This window comes from Hordeum vulgare, chromosome 5H (assembly GCF_904849725.1).
Source record: "Hordeum vulgare subsp. vulgare chromosome 5H, MorexV3_pseudomolecules_assembly, whole genome shotgun sequence".
Lineage (NCBI taxonomy): Eukaryota > Viridiplantae > Streptophyta > Magnoliopsida > Poales > Poaceae > Hordeum > Hordeum vulgare.
In genome coordinates this window covers 466,227,355-466,243,481 of record NC_058522.1, presented here as the reverse complement: position 1 = coordinate 466,243,481, position 16,127 = coordinate 466,227,355, and positions in this window count along the sequence as shown.

Below are 16,127 nucleotides of genomic sequence, written 5' to 3'. Positions count from 1 at the left end.
TCATAAGGGGCTGATTTGGATCCACTAGTTTAATGCTACGGTTAGACTTTGTCTTAATTCTTCTTTTGTAGTTGCGGATGCTTGCGAGAGGGGTTAATCATAAGTGGGATGCTTGTCCAAGTAAGGGCAGTACCCAAGCGCCGGTCCACCCACATATCAATCTATCAAAGTAACGAACACGAATCATATGAACATGATGAAACTAGCATGACAGAAATTTCCGTGTGTCCTCGGGACCATTTTCCCTCCGATAAGACTTTGTCCAGGCTTGTCCCTTGCTACAAAATGGATTGGGCCACTTTGCTTTACCGTTGCTACTTTTGTTACTTGTTGCTTGCTATGAATCATCTCACCACACAATCACTTGTTACCGACAATTTCAGTACCTGTAGATTTTACCTTGCTGAAAACCACTTGTCAGATCCTTCTCCTCCTCGTTGGGTTCGACAATCTTACTTATCAAAAGGACTACGATTGATCCCCTATACTTGTGGGTCATCAAGGAGCTCCGAAATGGTTTGCAGGTAAATATTGATATATAAGAAGTCCTGTTTTGGTCACCGGAAAAGTTTCGGGCTCATCGGTAGTGTACCGGGAGTGCGGGGAGGGTACCAGGGACCATCGGGATGGGTGTCCCGCCCCGAGGGGCCTTATGGGCTTTGGTAGGATACAAACCAACCCCTAGTGGGCTATCATAAGCTCCCACTAAGGCCCATGAGGTTTGAGAGGCACAAACCCAAAGGTGTAAAAGGTGGAAAGGGTTTCCAAGTGGAAAGGAGGAATCCTACTCCTGGTAGGATTGGAGTAGGACTCCTCCACCTCCAATTTCGGCCTAACCTTGAGTGTTTGAGGCTGCCTCCTACCCTCCCTCCATCCTATATATACTAGAGGTATTGAGGGATTTTTGAGACACAGAAAACAACCACGTGCTGCCCTCTCTCTCTAGATCTGTTTCTCCTCTAGTCTAGTTTCAGCAGTGCTTAGGGCAAGCCCTGCTGGAATAGCTCCACTACCACCACCACCATGCCGCCGTGCTGGAGAACTCATCTACCTCTTCGCCCCTCTTGCTGGATCAAGAAGGCGGAGGTCGTCATCGAGTTGTACGTGTGTTGACCGTGGAGGCCCGTCCGTTCGGCACTAGATCGGCTGGATCGTGATGGGATCGTGGGATGGATCGTGATGAGATCGCAGGACGGGCTGCGATTTGGATCGCAGAGATGTTCCACTACATCAACCGGGTTATATACGCTTCTCTTAGCGATCTACAAGGGTATGCAGATTCACTCTCCCCTCTCGTAGATGATCATCACCATGGATAGGTATTGCGTGTGCGTAGGATTTTTTTCCCATGCGACGTTCCCCAACAGTGGCATCATGAGCTAGGTTCATGCGTATATGATATCTCAGGTAGACCACAAAAGAGTTTGTGGGTGTTGATGTTCGATTTGCTGCTCTCCTTAGTCTTTTCTTGATTCGGCGGTATTGTTGGATTGAAGCGGCCCGGACCAACCTTACTCGTACTCTTACGAGAGACCGGTTTCATCGACTAACATGCAACTTGTTGCATAAAGATGACTGTCGGGTGTCTGTTTCTTCAACTTTAGTTGAATCAAAATGGGCCAGGGCGGTCCTTGGAGAAGGTTAAATACAAAATTGCATATCACCGTTGTGGCTTTGCGTAAGTAAGATGCGATCATACTAGATACCCATAGCAGCCACGTAAAACATGCAACAACAAATTAGAGGACGTCTAACTTGTTTTTGCATGGTATGCGTGTGATGTGATATGGCCAAATACATGATATGATATATTGGATGTATGATATGATCACGTTGTAATAGTTAAATATCGGCTTGCACATCGATATTTAGTTTCAGCGGTGATGCCCTCACTCTAGATCTGTTTCTAGAGGTATTGAGGATTTTTTGAGACATAGAGAACAGCCACGTGATGCCCTCACTCTAGATTTGTTTCTCCTCTAGTCTAGTTTCAGCGGTGCTTAGGCGAAGCCCTGCTAGAATAGCTCCACCACCACCACCACCATGCCGCCGTGCTGGAGAAATCATCTACCTCTTCGCCCCTCTTACTGGATCAAGAAGGCGGAGGTCGTCATCGAGCTGTACGTGTGCTGACCGCGGAGGTGTCGTCCGTTCGGCACTAGATCGGGATGGACCGTGATGGGATCGCGGGACATATCGTGATGAGATCGCGGGACGGGGTGCGATTTGGATCGCGGAGATGTTCCACTACATCAATTGCGTTATATACGCTTCCGATTAGTGATATACAAGGGTGTGTAGATTCACTCTCCCCTCTCATAGATGATCATCACCATGGATAGGTATTGGGTGTGCATGATACGTCTTCAACGTATCTATAATTTTTGATGGTTCCATGCTATTATCTTGTCAAACTTTGGATATTTTGTATGCCCTTTATATCTTTTTTGGGACTAACTTATGAACTCAGTGCCAAGGGCCAGTTCCTGTTTTTTCCGTGTTTTTGACCCGTTTCAGAGGAGGATTTTCAACGGAGTCCAAACGGAACGAAACTTCCAAAAAGATTTTTTCCGAAACAGAAGAAGATCGGGAAGCCTGAGAACAAGGGCAGGGGGCCACCAGGAACCCCACAAGCCCCCTAGCCGTGGCCAGGGAGCGTGCCTCCCAGGCTTGTGGGCTCCTTGGGCCACCTCTGCCCTAGGTCTTTCGCCTATATATTCCCAAAAATTCCAGAAAAAATCAGGAGATCATCGAAAGTACTTTTCCGCCGCCGCAAGCCTGAGTCTTCGCAAGATCCCATCTGGGGCACATTCTGGTGCCCTGTCGGAGGGGGGATTCCGATACGGAGGGCTTCTTCATGAACACCATGACCTCTCCGATGATGAGTGAGTAGTTCACCATAGACCTACGGGTCCATAGCTAGTAGCTAGATGGCTTCTTCTCTCTATTGGATCGTCAATACAAAGTTCTTCATGATCTTCATGGAGATCTATCCGATGTAATCTTCTTTTGCGGTGTGTTTTTCGAGATCCGATGAATTGTGAATTTATGATCAGATCATCTATGAATCTTATTTGAGTTTCTTCTGATCTCTTATATGCATGATTTCATATCCTTGTAATTCTCTTCGAGTTGTGGGTTTTGTTTGGCCAACTTGATCTATGATTCTTGCAATGGGAGAAGTGCTTGGTTTTGGGTTCATACCGTGCGGTGACCTCACCCAGTGACAGAAGTGGTAGCGAGGCACGCATCGTGTTGTTTCCATCAAGGGTAAAAAGATGGGGTTTTCATCATTGGTTTGAGTTTATCCCTCTACATCATGTCATCTTGCTTAAGGCGTTACTCTGTTCGTCATGAACTCAATACACTAGATGCATGCTGGATAGCGGTCGATGTGTGGAGTAATAGTAGTAGATGCAGAAAGTATCGGTCTACTTGTCTCGGACGTGATGCCTATATGTATGATCATTGCCTTAGATATCGTCATGACTTTGCGCGGTTCTATCAATTGCTCGACAGTAATTTGTTCACCCACCGTAATATTTGCTATTTTGAGAGAAGCCTCTAGTGAACACTATGGCCCCTGGGTCTACTCCACACCATATTTTCAGCCTTACTCTTTTACTTCGTTATACTTTCCGCCTTCAGATCTCACTTTGCAATCAATCTTGAAGGGATTGACGACCCCTTTATAGCGTTGGGTGAAAGCTCATTTGTGTTTGCGCAGGTACTCTGGACTTGACGAGATTCTCCTACTGGATTGGTACCTTGGTTCTCAAACTGAGGGAAATACTTATTGCTCCTGTGCTGCACCACCCTCTCCTCTTCAAGGGAAAAACCAACGCAAGCCCTGCCTCTGTCAACGTGTCAATCTCTCGCACTATTGTCTATTGCCGCAGCAGAAGAATTTCTGGCGCCGTTGCCGGGGAGGATCAAATCAAGAACTCATACAAGTAAGTGTCGCAAACTCATCTCTTGCATTTACTTTTTTGCATCTCGTTTTCCTCTCCCCCACTTCTGAAAAACAAAAATTTACAATAAAATATTTGCCTTTTTCGATTGCCTTTTCGTTTGCCCTTTTCTCTCGCTTGCTCTTTGTTCGCTTGTGCGCTTGCTTGCTTGGTGAAGTCACCATGACTGGAAACACCAAACTTTGTGACTTCTCGAATAATAATAATAATAATAATTTTATTAGTACTCCGATTGCTCCCGCCACTAGTGCGGAGTCATACAAAATCAATGTCGCTTTGCTGAATCTTGTTATGAAAGAGAAATTCTCCGGCCTTCCTAGTGAAGATGCCGCATCCCATCTTAATACCTTCATTGAGCTTTGCGATATACAAAAGAAGAAAGATGTGGATAATGATGTGATTAAATTTAAGCTTTTTCCTTTCTCGTTGCGAGATCGAGCAAAAACTTGGTTTTCGTCTTTGCCGAAAAATAGTATCGATTCTTGGGATAAGTGCGAAGAAGCTTATATATCCAAGTATTTTCCGCCGGCTAATATTATCTCTCTCCGTAATGATATCATGAATTTTAAGCAACTTGATCATGAACATGTTGCACAATCTTGGGATAGAATGAAATTGATGATTAGAAATTGTCCCGCTCATGGCTTGAGTCTTTGGATGATTATACAAATCTTCTACGCTGGCTTGAATTTCGCTTCTAGAAATATCTTGGACTCCGCCTCAGGTGGAACGTTCATGGAAATCATGTTAGGAGAAGCCACAAAACTCCTAGACAATATCATGATGAACTACTCTTAGTGGCACACTGAAAGGTCACCTACTAGTAAGAAGGTACACGCTATAGAAGAAATTAACTCGTTGAGGGCTAAGATGGATGAGTTAATGAATTTTGTTGCTAGTAGAAATGCTCCTTTAGATCCTAATGATATGCCCTTGTCTTCCTTGATTGAGAGTAGCAACGCTAGCTTGGACGTTGATTTTGTTGGAAGGAATAATTTTGGCAACAACAATGCTTTTAGAGGAAACGATGTTCCTAGGCCTTTTCCTAGTAACTCCTCTAATAACTTTGGCAACTCCTACAACAATACTCATGGAAATTACAATAGGTTACCTTCTGATCTAGAGAGTAATATCAAAGAGTTTATCAACTCGCAAAAGATTTTCAATGCGTCCATACAGGAAAAACTACTCAAATTGACGATTTGGCTAAGAGCGTTGACAGAATGTCTAGTGATATTGATGCTTTGAAAGTTAGATGTGCTCCTCCCAAGATCAATATGGATGAAACTTTGAAAGCTATGCGTGTTTCCATGAGTGAGAGCAAAGAAAGAACCGCCCAAATTCGTGCTAGACATGAATGGATCAAAAAGGTGTGTTCTCGTGATAAGAATCACGAAGATCTTAAAGTGCTTGGTGTGACTCCCATTGAATCTTTGTTTTCTTGTGTCAAACCTAATGATGATGGGGCTGGATATGAATCCACTTTTGTTGAAAAATGCCCCAATGATTCGGAGTCCATCCATCTTGATGCTAAAAGCATTGAAAGTGGGGTAGAAGATATCAAAACTTTGAGTAGTAACGAAATTACTACTTTGGATTTCAAGGAATTCAATTATGATAGTTGCTCCTTGATTGAGTGTATTTCCTTGATGCAATCCATGCTAAACTCTCCACACGCTTATAGCCAAAACAAGTCCTTTACCGATCATATCGTCGAAGCTATGATAAAATCTCTTGAAGAGAAACTTGAATTGGAAGTCTCTATCCCTAGAAAGCTTCATGATGAGTGGGAACCTACTATAAAAATCAAAATCAAAAACTATGAATGCAATGCTTTGTGTGATTTGGGTGCTAGTGTTTCTGCGATTCCAAAGTCTTTATGTGATGTTCTGGGTTTTAATGAGATTGAAGTGTGTTCTCTTAATTTGCATCTTGCGGATTCTACTGTCAAGAAACCCATGGGAAGGATCAATGATGTTCTTATTATTGCAAACAGGAACTATGTACCCATGGATTTCATTGTGCTTGACATTGATTGCAATCCTACATGCCCTATCATTCTTGGTAGCCTTTCCTAAGGACTATCGGTGCTATCATCTATATGAAGGAAGGGAATATTAGATTTCAATTTCCTTTAAATAAGGGCATGGAGAACTTTCCTAGATAGAAAATAATATTTCCTTATGAATCCATGATGAGGGCTACTTATGGTTTGAGCACCAAAGACGACGATACGTGATTCTATCGCTTTTTCCTAGCTAAGGTCGTTAAACAATAGCGCTTGTTGGGAGGCAACCCAATGAATTTATCTTTTTCTTTCTGTTTTGTTGCGTCCAAACCATCATAATTCTGTTATGATTTTGTCTTTTGTGTTTCTTTTTGTGTTTGAGCCAAGAAAAACCTTTATGACTAGTCTCGGTGATGGTTGTTTGATCCTGCTGGAAAAAGACAGAAACTTTCCGCTCACGAGATGATTTTTCATTTTTATTCAGAAAGAGCTTTTAAGTTGATTCTTTTTTATGCTGGTTGATATGCATTTTTCCCAGGCAGTCGTAATTGTTCAGAATTTGTGAGGTACCAGAAGTATACGAAGTACACAGATTGCTACAGACTGGTTTGTTTTTGACAGATTCTGTTTTTGTTGAGTTGGTTGCTTGTTTTGATGAAACTATGGATAGTATCGGGGGGTACTAGCCATGGAAAAGTGAGAATACAGTAGCCTAACACCAATATAAATATAAATCAAGATTGCTACAGTACCTAAAGAGGTGGTAGTTTGTTTTCTTGTGCTAATGTTATCACAAGTTTCTATTTAAGTTTTGTGTTGTGAAGTTTTCAAGTTTGGGTGATGTTCTCATGGACAAAGAGATAAGGAGTGGAAAGAGCTCAAGCTTGGGGATGCCCAAGGCATACCAAGCCAAATTAAAGTACACCAAAAAGCCTAAGCTTGGGGATGCCCCGGGAAGGCATCCCCTCTTTCATCTTCAATCCATCGGTAACATTACTTGGAGCTATATTTTTATTCACCACATGATATGGATTTTGCTTGGAGCGTCTTGTATCGTAGGAGTCTTTTCTTTTTGTTGTGTCACAATCATCCTTGCTGCACACCTTTAGAGAGAGACATGCACTCATCGTGATTTTGCTAGAATACTCATTGTTCTTCACTTATATCTTTTGAGCTAGATAATTTTGCTCTATGCGCTTGACTTAGATCTTTTAGAGCATGGCGGTGCGTGAGTTGGTAGTTGGCTTATGCTATGAAAGTAGTCCCAAAGGTGATAGGTACCCAAAGAGGATACAAAAACCTCCATCTTTATGTGCATTGAGTAGAAAGAGAAGTCTTGATTCCTCTCAATTAGTTTTGAGACATGGATTTGGTAATATTAAGAGTTATGTTAGTAGGGTGTTGTGAATCTAGAAATACTTGTGTTGAAGTTAGTGATTCCGGTAGCATGCACGTATGGTGAACCGCTATGTTAGGAAGTCGGAGCATAATTGATCTATTGATTGTCATCCTTTGTGTTGAGGTCGGGATCGCGCGATGGTTAACACCTACCAACCCTTCCCCTAGGAGTATGCGTTTAGCACTTTGTTTCGATTACTAATAAAAACTTCCGCAACAAGTATGTGAGTCCTTCATGACTAATGTGAGTCCATGGTGTAGATGCACTTTCACCTTCCACCATTTCTAGCCTCTCTAGTGACGCGCAATTTTCACCGATACACAAACCCACCATATGCCTTCCTCAAAACAGCCACCATACCTACCTATTATGGCATTCTCATAGCCATTCCGAGATATATTGCCATGAAACTCCCACCGTTCCGTCTCATGACTTGTGCCATCACTTTCATTTTTCCATTGCATGATCGTAAGATATCTAGCGAGATGTTTTAACGTCATACGCCAAGCTAGATCGTTGCACATCCTGGTACATTGCCGGAGGCATTTCCTATAGAATCATCATCGTTCTAAGCTTTGAGCTGTGAGTAAATAAAAGTGTGATGATCATCATTATTAGAGCATTGTCCCATGTGAAGAAATAAAAAAAGAGGCCAAAGAGCCCAAATAAAGAAAAATAGAAAAAAGAGAGGCCCAAGCGCCCAAATAAAAAAAAGGAGAGAAAAAGAGAGAAGGGACAATGCTACTATATTTTTCCACACTTGTTCTTCATAATAGCACCATGTTCTTCATGATTGAGAGCCTCTCGTTTTGTCACCACCATATGCTAGTGGTAATCTTTATTATATAACTTGGATTGTATATTCCAATGAAGGGCTTCCTCAAAACTGCCCTAGGTCTTCGTGAGCGAGCAAGTTGGATGCACACCCACTAGTTCTCCTTTTGAGCTTTCACATACTTATAGCTCTAGTGCATCCTTTGTATGGCAATCCCTACTCATTCACATTGATAACTATTAATGGGCATCTCCATAGTCCTTTGATACGCCGAGTCAATGTGACCATCTCCTCCTTTTTGTCTCACAACCACCACCACACTCTATTCCACCTATAGTGCTATATCCATGGCTCACGCTCATGTATTGCGTGATAGTTATAAAAAGTTTGAGAAAGTAAGAGTGCGAAAACAATTACTTGGCTAATACCGGGGTTGTGCATGACTTACATTAGTTGTGTGAGGATGATGGAGCATAGCGAGACTATATGATTTTGTAGGGATAACTTTCCTTGGCCTTGTTATTTTGAAAGTTCATTATTGCCTTGCTAATTTGCTTGAAGTATTATTGTTTTCATGTCAATAGAAAACTATTGTTTTGAATCTTACGGATCTGAACATTCATGTCACACGAAAGAAGTTACAAAGGACAACTATGCTAGGTAGCATTCCAAACAAAAATTCAGTCTTCACCACTTCCCTACTCGAGGACGAGCAGGAATTAAGCTTGGGGATGCTTGATACGTCTCCAACGAATCTGTAATTTTTTATGGTTCCATGCTATTATCTTGTAAAACTTTGGATGTTTTGTATGCCTTTTATATCTTTTTTTGGGACTAAATTCTTAACTTAGTGCCAAGTGCCAGTTCCTGTTTTTGCCGTGTTTTTGACCCTTTTCAGAGGAGGATTTTAAACGGAGTCCAGACGGAATGAAACTTCCAAAAAGATTTTTTCCGAAATACAAGAAGATCGGGAAGCCTGAGAACAAGGGCAGGGGGGCACCAGGGACCCCACAAGCCACCTAGCCGCGGCCAGGGGGCGCACCTCCCAGGCTTGTGGGCTCCCTGGGCCACCTCTGCCCTAGGTCTTTCGTCTATATATTCCCAAAAATTCCAGAAAAAATCAGGAGATCATCGAAATTACTTTTCCGCCACCGCAAGCTTCTGTCTCCGCAAGATCCCATCTGGGCACGTTTTGGTGCCCTGCCGGAGGGGGGATTCGGATACGGAGGGCTTCTACATCAACACCATGACCTCTTCGATGATGCGTGAGTAGTTCACCATAGATCTACGGGTCCATAGCTAGTAGCTAGATGGCTTCTTCTCTCTATTGGATCTTCAATACAAAGTTCTCCATGATCTTCATGGAGATCTATCCGATGTAATCTTCTTTTGCGGTGTGTTTGTCGAGATCCGATGAATTGTGGATTTAGGATCAGATTATCTATGAATCTTATTTGAGTTTCTTCTGATCTCTTATATGCATGATTTCATATCCTTGTAATTCTCTTCGAGTTGTGGGTTTTGTTTGGCCAACTTGATCTATGATTCTTGCAATGGGAGAAGTTCTTGGTTTTGGGTCCATACCATGTGGTGACCTCACCCAGTGACAGAAGGGGTAGCGAGGCACGCATCGTGTTGTTGCCATCAAGGGCAAAAAGATGTGGTTTTCATAATTAGTTTGAGTTTATCCCTCTACATCATGTCATCTTGCTTAAGGCGTTACTCTGTTCGTCATGAACTCAATACACTATATGCATGCTGGATAGCGGTTGATGTGTGGAGTAATAGTAGTAGATGCAGAAATTATCGGTCTACTTGTCTCGGGCGTGATGCCTATATGTATGATCATTGCCTTAGATATCGTCATGACTTTGCGCGGTTCTATCAATTGCTCGACAGTAATTTGTTCACCCACCGTAATATTTTCTATTTTGAGAGAAGCCTCTAGTGAACACTATGGCCCCCGGGTCTACTCCACACCATATTTTCATCCTTACTCTTTTACTTCGTTGCACTTTCCGCCTTCAGATCTCACTTTGCAATCAATCTTGAAGGGATTGACGACCCCTTTATAGCGTTGGGTGAAAGCTCGTTTGTGTTTGCGCAGGTACTCTGGACTTGACGAGATTCTCCTACTCGATTGGTACCTTGGTTCTCAAACTGAGGGAAATACTTACTGCTCCTGTGCTGCACCACCCTTTCCTCTTCAAGGGAAAAACCAACGCAAGCCCTGCCTCCATCAACGTGTCAATCTCTGGCACTATTGTTTGTTGCCGCAACAGTGTGTAAGAAATTTTTTGTTTCCCATGCGACGTTCCCCAACAAATACATGTGTAACTTAGCTATAGAATACTTATGATGTTTTGGTTTAGTCCTTCTCTCAACCCTGGTGTTGACGAGCACGAGTGATGTGGCATTGACTTTTGTGAGATGGTACTTTCGATGATACTAGCAAAAGGGTCCGTGTGTTGCAACGGGACAAAGAAATACCACACGCTCTTAATTTATAAAAAATGGTCTATAATTTGAGAACTTGTAGTTACGACACAAACAAAGATGGTCTTATCATACAAAAGTGCAGTTCAAAATTTCACAGGTCTTCTATTTTAACACGGATTGCATGTAGATTTAATACATACAAAGAATCGGGCAAGTGACATTCAGTTTCATCTTCAATCCTGATTTTGTTGACATGTTCATCCCCAATCCGGATGAGTACCGGTATTAAAGAAAGACGAATAATGACATATTTATTAAGATTGCACCCTAGATAGTATTTTTATTAAATGTTTAATAGGTAAAGTAACATCATATTTAAATTCTACATATTTTTCTAATCAAATTTCATATATAATATGTCAAATTTGGAGTTACGGTTTTGAAGATATGAGTATTTTTAAAAACATTTAATATATACTACGGGTTTAATGTTAAAAACATCAGTGGGTTTTCTATAAAATAGCATGACGGACTAAGAATACCTATTTCCTTTATTATTTGATGATATAGGGTGATTTTTGCCCAGAGATAGAGGCTAGACTATTGGCATCTAAGGGATGTGCTTAAGGATAATATGATAGACATTCACTCACATCCTTAGTTCCTTGAAACCCCAAAGCTTCACCAAGCCATAAAATGGTCGGATTACGACCATAGCAAACGGCTCTAAGTCGTTCGACTATGGACAATCCTCCACCCTGACCATCACCAATCATGTCAATGAGGAGCATGGGCGTGAAGGACTAGACTATGTTCGACCGCAACCCCTCTGTAAGGATCGATATGGTTGACTAGAGGGGGGTGAATAGGCAACTAACAAATTTTAAGGTTTTCTTTAAACAAATTAGGTTTAGCAACAAATAGGTTGTCTAGATATGCAACTAGGGCAGCAACCTATATGAAGCTAACACCAATAATAAGAAGCAAAAAGAAAATACAAATAAAGGTAAAAATAACCACAAGTGGAACCGATGAAGACGAGGATGTGTTTCCGAAGTTCCTTCCCTTGGAAAGGAAGTACGTCTCCGTTGGAGCGGTGTGGAGGCACAATGCTCCCCAATACTCCCTCATTTCCGATTTATAGGGCTGATCTTAAAATTTTCATATTTCCATTATATTAGGCTCATTTTGAGTCTAAGTGAGTTAAAGTGCTTTGAGTTTCACGCTATATTTAATTCATAGAGTATAGAGAAAGGATATGAGTGACTATGCATGCATCGTTTTCTACATCCACCATGCAAGTCCAATGAAAGGAAGGATGCTACATTTATTGCCTTGGAAATTGAATATGTGAGAAATATTTTATTGACTAGTTTAAACTAGTGTCATCCACTCAAAATTCACCTTGGTTGATGAGATTTCAGATTTGAGCCCTATAAACCGGAAAGGAGGGAGTATGCCACTAAGGCCACCATATTCTCCTCACACCCTCACACGATGCAAGGTGCCATGAATCCACTAAGTGGTTCCCTTGAAGGCAGCGACCGAACCTTTACAAACAAGGTTCGGGCAATCTCCACAACTTAATTGGAGGCTCCCAACGAGACCACGAAGCTTCACCACAATGGAATATGGCTTTGAGGTGACCTCAACCGTCTAGGGTGCTTAAACACCCAAGAGTAACAAGATCCGCAAGGGATTAGTGAGGGGAATCAAATTTCTCTTAGTGGAAGCGTAGATCAAGGCCCTCTCAACCAAACCCTAGAATATCAACAAGTTTTGTTGGATAGGGAGAGAGATCGGGATAAAATGGAGCTTGGAGCAACAATGGAGCTTAGGGGGGCAAAGGTGGAGTTCTTACGAAAGAAGAACCCCCTTATATAGTGGGGGAGGGAAACTGCCTGTTACCCACCCCCTGTGCACGAGACAGAGCGGCACTACCGCTCACGCAAAAGGAGACAGGCCAAAACGAGGCAGAGACGCTAGTACCGCTGAGGGCGCTAGTAACAAGCGGAAGTACCGCACTACGGGCGGTACTACAACCCTATACTACCATAAAATGCGCCCATAAAAAGTGTTCGCACTTTTGAGAGCAGAATAGGCCAGTGGCACTAGCAGAAAACTACTATACTGAGCGGTACTACCGCGTGTAGGGCGGTACTACCGATGATAAGAGGTAGGACTGCTTTGGGGAGCGGTACTACTGCTTGATCATCGCAAGGTAGGTTTAGGCACGGTAGAAAAAGCTCCATCGAAGCGAAAAGGGGTGAGGGAGAAGTGTACGTGATCACTCCACCGAAACTTTTCTAAAGCGGATCCTCTCTTAATAGTACCGTTTTTCCCACGACCCAAGTCCACTGACAACGAAGTGTAAGAGAAAAATCGTCTTCACATCAAAACACCGAGGGGCAAGAACCGTCTTTGTGCAAACCTAGGAAATATTTGAAAGGCTTATTGCACACGATTAGTCCGGAAAAGTGTCGTCATCAATTACCAAAATTACAGGGGTAAAAATATGCCCTTACAATCTCCCCCTTTTTGGTGGACTGATGACAACATGAGATTTGCTAGAGGATAAAACCTGAGATAGAATGCAACCCCACAGTCTACATAATATAGGCAGACTCCCCCTATGTGTGCACTATTTAAGTATGCTTTTGGAATGCAAAGTGCACACACTAGGATCAACACCCCCCCCTATAATTTATAGACAAGCACTACTTGCATAAAAGAAAAACCTGAGAGTAATAGGTGCAAGAAGTGAAGTGAGCAAGATCATAAGGGCACAATTTAAGCATCTGACGAAATTAAAGACAAATTATAAAGCTAAGGTAGCATATGTCTCACACCATATGACATAGTGTGAGAGGAGTCTCACACGCATTAAAAACATAAACCAACAGGTTCCACACCATACAACTTAGTCTTCTAAGCCAAGCAAATGATAAAAGAGATCACGAGTGAAAATATCAGCCATGAAAGAACACTTGTGATACGCAAATCTCAACACTCTCCCCCTTTGGCAGCAAGACGCCAAAAATGGTGGAGAAGACACATCAATATTCAGGAGACTCGGAGCTTTGCTGAGCGGTGCCACGAGGAGCGGGAGAGCTAGGTAACTCAGCATTGGAATCCCATGGGAGTGGCGAGCAATCCAGGTGTCCTCATCAGTGAGAAATCCTCAGAACCACTCTCAATAGTTAAGCCAACATGCCTCCCAAGAGCCTTGTGGCGACTTATAGCTGCCTTGTCGGTCGCGTGAGCCCGATACTGGCTCTTAGCCTAAATACAGAAGAGCTTCTTCATCTTCTCCTTGAGCTTCTAGGCCCAGAAGGTTCTCCAGTGGTGGGCGCAGCAGGGGGAGCAGTGTCCTCGTCAGCCAAAAGTTACTCATCAGCCTCGTTATCAGGCACATCTTCTTCAGGGGCACGGTGAGTAGCCCACTTGTCCTTGTGCCTAAGCTGCACAATCTTGTGAGAAACCAAGTCCCCAGTTTCAAACAACTCACCAGGAAAGGAGGCTTCCCAAGTATTCTGAATCAGATGCATCAGAAAGGAGACATACATGGGGCACTTATGCTCAGACACCGGAGAATGAAGCTCAACCACATAACATGAGAGATATCCAGAGGTCGCACCTGACTCTTGAACTTGTGTTGCTCCCAGAACAGAAGCATGTCGACCAGATAGGAGTGGACCTATCCAGATTGCCCACACGGGCAAACAAGGTGGCATGAAATATGCAGTGCATGATATCTAAGAAGGGTACCAGCACCGAAGTGGACTTGCGTGTAGTAGAGGAGATCTTCTCAGTGTTGAACTTGTACATGGCTTGCTTGTGGGTAGCAGCATACTCATGGTGAGGACGGAATCCCAGAGGGGTCTCAAGACCCTGGTCCTCAATGTGGAGAAGATCCATAAAGGATTTCCAGGGAGCAGAAAACAACCTACCATTGGTCATCCATTGAAGAGTCCAGGCCTCGTGAGTAACCACGTGAACCATGGTAAATAACACCGCAATAACCCCAGCATCAAAGTCTTTGTTGAACAGCATAATACCAAGGATGCCCGACTTCTCACGGAGGGAGAGAGCAGTCCTGAAATACCTTTCATTGCGATGCATATGTTCAACAGCAATAGACTTGACATGAGGAACATACGACTTCTCCCTTGGCTACAGAATGTCATTGTAGATGGATAGTTGCTTCCGGGTCCAGAAGGGACGGTTGAACATTGAAGGCTCCTGGGGATCCACAAAGGGATTAAGCTTGCGGGATATCCATAATTCCTTAGCGATCAAACTAGCCATGGAGGGCCTGACAGCAGGGCGCTTCCCCTTGGATTTGGAAGCGGACTGGCTGACTTGCACGGCAACAACAACCTCTAGTGGTTGGCTGGAACTGTCATCCCGAGAAGAACAATACCTCTTCATGCTGCCACGCTTGGGATTCATCTTACGCTCCTCAGCAGCCGAGCTGCCGCCTCTTGAGATCAAAAACACATCCAGATGAAAGCACGAGAGAACATCAATGATAACACGACAACAAGATACAATGATAGTCGAGAAAGAAATGATGAACAAGAACAAAAAGAGGGAAAAGGTCAGCCCAGGGCGGTAGTACCACTGACGGGGGTGGTATTACCGCCTAATGAGCGGTAGTACCGCTCAGACGAGCGGTAGTACCACTTAGGACTGGAACCGTGGGATGAAAACCACCACAGGTCAGATCTGGTACTACCGGGGGTGCCTTGACCACAAAATTTCTAAAATATCAACATATTTAAACTCAAGCTATCATCCACTCCCCTCCCATGCCACAAATCGGGACCAAAAAGACCTAGATACATCACATATTGTCCAAGACCTAGATCTGAAAAATAGACCAAAATCGGGGACGGCCACCGGAGCCTTGGGGTTGCCTGGAGAGAGACACCCACGAGGAGGAGTGGGGATGAATGGGAAAGGGGAGAGAAAACTGCCCCTCCCGGCCCCATAACCCCCCCCCCCCCACCGTGGGAGGCTCGAAGCGGTAGTACTGTTGTCCTAGCGGTAGTACCGCTGCTTCGGGCGGTACTACCTCTTATCATCGGTAGTATTGCAGGGGCAGCAGTAGTACCACACCAGGAGGCCCCAAAAACATCCAAAATATCATGAAAATCAAACTTTGATGAAGAAAAATATAGATGGCTATGCCAACTAGGTGAGTTCACTCCAAAATGAAAAGAAACATAGAGAGAGAATAACTTGGATTGAAAGAGACAAACGTGAGACTTTCCCGTGAGGCAAATGCCATAAGGAATGAGGGGCGATGGCCGAAGCCACCTATGTTTGAGTTGGTAGGTATGGCACCGCAAAGATTTTAACCTTGGGCCCAAGACCATAACTCATCGATGAAGCACAAGTGTCATCGAAGATGACTACAGTGAACGACCGAATCGTTTTCTGCATAATAGGGGAGGGAGAGTTCATTGATAGAACAATAGCCCCCCTAAATCCATGCCTACACCTAAACAAGATAAACTGATGAGAGTGGTA